Source organism: Lampris incognitus, chromosome 2, assembly GCF_029633865.1.
Source record: "Lampris incognitus isolate fLamInc1 chromosome 2, fLamInc1.hap2, whole genome shotgun sequence".
Classification (NCBI taxonomy): Eukaryota; Metazoa; Chordata; class Actinopteri; order Lampriformes; family Lampridae; genus Lampris; species Lampris incognitus.
In genome coordinates, this window is record NC_079212.1 from 97,045,459 (window position 1) to 97,050,958 (window position 5,500).

Genomic DNA, 5,500 nt, shown 5'->3' on the forward strand with positions numbered 1-5,500 from the left:
CACCCGTCTGCTCCTGCATGCATTGCATGCAGCAAATGCGGGCTCAAAGTCAGTTATCATCACAGCTGAGGACACTGATGTCATGGTGCTTTGTCTTGGCTTCCAGAAGGACATCACCTGTCCCATCTACCAGAAGTGTGGGACTCAGAACCGCACACGGTTTGTCGACATCACCAAACTGGCAAGTTCACTTGGAGACAGCATCTGTGACAGCCTAATTGGCTTACATGCCTTCACAGGCTGCGACACTGTCAGTGCATTCGCTGGTCGAGGGAAGCTGAATGCCCTGAAGATAGTGAGAAAGCACACTTCCTGCCAAGAGACTTTTAGTCAACTGGGACAGACATGGAATGTGAGTGATGAGCTGTTCCAGAAAATTGAGCAGTTCACCTGTCGGATGTATGTTGCTAATAGCAGCACTGCTGAGGTGAACAAACTGCGTTACCAGCTCTTCTGCACCAAAAGGGGAGAGGTTGAGTCCAGCCAGCTGCCACCATGTAGAGACTGTCTCTTTATGCATGTTCAACGAGCCAACTATCAGGCAGCAATATGGAAGTGCTGTCTGCAGGCTAACCCTGTGGTGCCAAGCCCTACTGAGTATGGATGGACAGACGATGAAGGCAAGCTGGCCATTTACTGGATGCGCTCCCCACCTGCACCAGATGTGGTCTTGGAAATGCTAACATGCAAGTGTGTGCATTCATGCAAAATGCCAAGCTGCATGTGCCTGTCAAATGGACTTCCATGCACAGACATGTGCAGGTTACAGACCTGCAGTAACCAAAAACAGCAGGATGGTCCAGAACTGGACTTTGAACTTGGGGAGTCAGATGATGAGAGAAACGAGCAGTTTGATGAATGACAGTGTGATGATTCTGATGGTATTACTGTGGTAGTAGTCTATTGATGCACAGGATGTTGATTCTGGACTTGGTTACCCAGAGCTTGATAACAATATTGTAACCATATTCACATATACCCATTACCCTACCCATTACCATTACATATACCCACTAATGATATGGGATTACATGTATCATTGACTAAGTATATGTAAATGTCAATGTTGTTTAAAATATTAAAATAGTTCATTACCTCACTATGGTATTCCTTTTTATCATGTATTTTGATTGTGTAGTTAAACAAATGTATAGAGACCAGTTTGTGATCTAACTGGCTTTGGTCTAGTTCTCATTTAAGGCTCACAATCACCTCACACAATGAAATAGTATGGGTATATTATACATTTTCTGAATCTTTACAGTCCTGTGAGTATTCCAGTTTTTGTGTTTTGTGTCCCTGATATTCCTAGATGCCACAGGTGCTAAAAGAAAGTATATAGTTTAGGCGAAAATTGCAGAAAGATGTGTGTTATTGACGGGTTGAAGAGCTCAAGTGACCTCTATATTTGTGAGAAATACCCACAACAGGGCTTAAATGAAAGCTAAGAAGGTCCCCTTTAAAATGATACCAAAGACAATATTATAGAACATTGAAAAATGTCCTGACCATGAGGCTAAACCAGGATATGCACCAGCGTCTAAAATGCAATTTAGTTTAGCGGGTGGTTAACTTCATGAGCTGATAACTGTGATACAGCTGCCACTCAGGAATGGTTATCATACCAAAATATCATCTACAGACATGGATCCTTTCAAAAATTATGAGTAAGTTTTGCCACCTTGAGTGTACCGAAATATCGTCTGGCCCATGGACTAGCAGGGCCTCATACAGGGGACGCATGATGTGGGCGGCACGGGACAGGAAACGGTTATAAAAGTTCACCATGCCCAGGAATTCCTGCAGTGACTGTACAGTGCGGGGGCGGGGGAACATGGTGACAGCCTCAACCCTGGCAGGGAGGGGAACGGCCCCCTGTGGAGAGATGTGGTGCCTGAGGAAGGTGATGGACGACTCCCCGAACTGACACTTAGCTGGGTTGATGATGAGGCCGTGTTCGCTGAGCCTGTCAAACAGCTGTCTGAGGTGCGTCATGTGTTCCTCCGCCGACGCGCTGGCCACAAGGATGTCGTCTAAGTACACAAACAAAAATGGCATGTCGCGGAGCACAGAATCCATAAGGCGCTGAAACGTCTGCGCCACCCCTTTAAGGCCGAAAGGCATACGTAAAAACTCAAAGAGCCCAAAGGGTGTGATGACAGCCGTTTTTGGGACATCCAGTGGGTGGACCGGCACTTGGTGATACCCCCGCACTAAGTCGATTTTGGAATAGATGGCAGCGCCCGCCAGGTGGGTAGAGAAATCTTGTATGTGCGGTATGGGGTACCGGTCGGGGGTCGTGGCATTGTTTAGGCGACGGTAGTCCCCGCACGGGCGCCAACCCCCGTTGGCCTTAGTAACCATGTGAAGAGGGGAAGCCCACGGGCTGTCAGAACGGCGGACAATGCCGAGGCGCTCCATAGTCGAAAACTCCTCCCTGGCTATTGCGAGCTTGGCCGAGTCGAGGTGTCGGGCCCGGGCGTAAACTGGGGGGCCCACTGTGGTGATATGATGTTCCACACCGTGCTTGGCCACCGCCGAGGAGAAGGTGGGTGTGGTGAGCTCGGGGAAATTTGCGAGCAGGCGTTGGTATGGATCCCCGGTGGAGAGTGTGTTAGCGAGGCACAGCGCTCCAGCGCCCCCAAGCATGCAGGGGTATGACGCAAAAGAGACGGCATCAATCACGTGACAGTTTTTAACATCCACCAGCAGGTTGAAAGCACAGAGGAAATCCGCACCTAGGAGCGGGGTGGATACAGCAGCCATCACAAAGTCCCAGCCGAAACGTCGGCTGCCAAAACACACGTCCACATGTCTGATACCGTACGTCCGAATGGACGTGCCGTTGGCGGCGTCCATCTGGGGGCCGTGACTGTCGGTCATTGTGTCCACAGCTTGTGCTGGTAGTATGCTGCGTTGAGCGCCAGAGTCAACCAGCAGCCGCCGGCCCGACAAGGAGTCTCTGATGAACAACAGCTTGCAGTCACGGCCGGCGCCCATAGCCGTTAACGAGCGTCGGCCTTGGCGTTTCCCTGAACCCTGTAACTGCAGGGTTTGCGACACCGTTTTGCTTTTGCCCCAAACCTGGCATGGTAATAACAGAGCCCGTCGTCAGGTTGGCGGCGGGCTGTCACCGCAGCCGCGGTGTCCATATAGTCATACACAGGTGGTGGTGGGGCGGTCTGGTGGGGTAGCAGGGCATGCACAAACTGTTGCCGGTTGGCCAGGAAAACCCTGTCTGCTTCAGCAGCCAGAGAACGGTAGTCCTTGGAGGCGGCGAGAGGAGAACTGGCCAGTGCTGTGCGTACAGGTGCGGGGAGCTGCCTCAGAAAAATGTGTGTGAAAAGAAAGGCCGGATCAGCCGATCCCAGCACAGACAGCATTTTTTCCATTAACTCAGACGGTTTGCCGTCGCCGAGGCCATTCGGGGACAGTAAACGGTCTGCCTTCTCCAGCTCCGACAGTTCAAATAGTTTCAGGAGGAATGTCTTTATAGCATCGTACTTGCCAGCAGCTGGCGGAGCTTCCAACAGTGTCATTGCTCGCGCCGTTGTCGATGCGTCTAACGCCGCCACTACGTGGAAGTACTGCGTTGCATCCTGCGTTATCCCTCTCAGCTGGAACTGGGCTTCCACATGTTGAAACCACGGCCGTGGATTATGCTGCCAAAAGTCGGGTAGCTTCACAGTAGCGGTGTAAATGCTAGCGTTAGCAATAGCCATGTTGTTAGCACCGGCGTCGTCGTTGTCAGACATACTCGTATTAGTAGTTCGATCACGTCGGGGTCACCAATGTGGAGTTAGAAAACAACGAGACAGGAGACGTGAGAGTAGACGTAGTCGAGGTAGTTTACTAGCTCCAACTTTGCATGTCATACGTTCGACAATGACACTGAACTGTGTACCGGAAGCGGAAGTGCATTATCTGACCCCTCACCTCTTCCCTTAAAGGTACACTGTCCCCTTAGGTGAATGTCTCTAGTTATATAGATGTGGGTCACCACAACTGCACCTTTAGTGTGCTGGAAAATACAATTTACAATTACAATGAAAATAATAAACTGGGCCCTTAAAACAAAGAAATAGTCCTGAAGTGTGATTTTCTACATTTCAATGAGTCAATGACTAGTCAGAGTTAATTGTCAGAGTGCACTCTGGGGTTTTGTTCAAAGGATACCAGTCTGGGTGACTGGCACAACTTGCCTAACTGGATGGTAAGTAGAGTTGTCCTGCAGAGGTTCAGATCCGCTTCTTACTGCTACTCTGGTGGCTCGCCATCTATCAGCTCTCAAATGACTTCTCGGGATTCCGATCATTACAAAAAAAAACTGATCTGTACATATAACACAGGTTCAGTTTCTTAAAGTTATCTTATCTATGCTGTACAACATTCAACAATCAACATTCAAAATAATACTGATTATTACATTGGTGAAAGATTCTAAAATATATTCTAAATTAATCCCAAACACTGGAATATTTAGTTCTACAACATGTATTTAATATACATGAACAATTTACAAACATTTCACATCAGGATGTATCACATTCACATGCTAACAACACAATGCTACATTAACAGCCTTATTGCTAGCGTACGGCGATTAGCCGAATAGCCCGATTGCTAGGCTAGTTTACCAAGACACGTGGGACGCGATAACCTCGTTAAAACGGCACTCTTCACAGCCCGTGACTCGTGCTGTAAGACCGATTCAGTCATTTACCCACTTGAAAAGTGTTATGTTTTTATCTCTCAATTTTTCTTTTTATTCTCTTACCAAGCGCACACGTTGCGAGGCAATTATCGCTTGATAAACTGCTCGCAGCGTCCACGCTCTCGTCTCGTGTCACTGCCCCTCCCTTCTCTTCCCACAGACACGCCCTCTATCCTAGACTCGATCAATCGAGGCAGGTAAGAATGGAGCCCATAGAGGTAACCGATTTTAACGAAGTATAAATCATAACTATAATATGAGATACAATAAAACATGAACTTAAAACAAATTGATATTTATAACTTATGTAGTTTTTGAATAAGTTTCTTTTTCTTTAATCCATTATTTCTGGCTGGGTTACACCAGGTAGACACATGACCAACAACATTAGACTTGTTCTTGACAGATTATTCAGACTTGGTGGACGATGAGGGATTCATTTTTTTCTTAGACTTCTATAAGGCCTTCGACACGATAGAGCATGATTTCATTTTTGAAGCATTACATATATTTGGCTTTGGTAGTACATTTTCAAATGCAATTAGAACCCTCTATAAAAATAGCAAGTGTTCCATTAAATTGTCACATGGCACTTCTAAAAGATTTAGCGTTAATAGAGGTCTTCGTCAGGGTTGTCCGGTTTCACCATATCTCTTTTTGCTTGCTATGCAAATTCTCTCGATTCACATTAAAAACAGCGGTGTCATGGGTATGTCCATTGCTGATAAATCTATCCTCATTTGCCAATTAGCTGATGACACATTATTCTTAAAAAATGAGGACCAA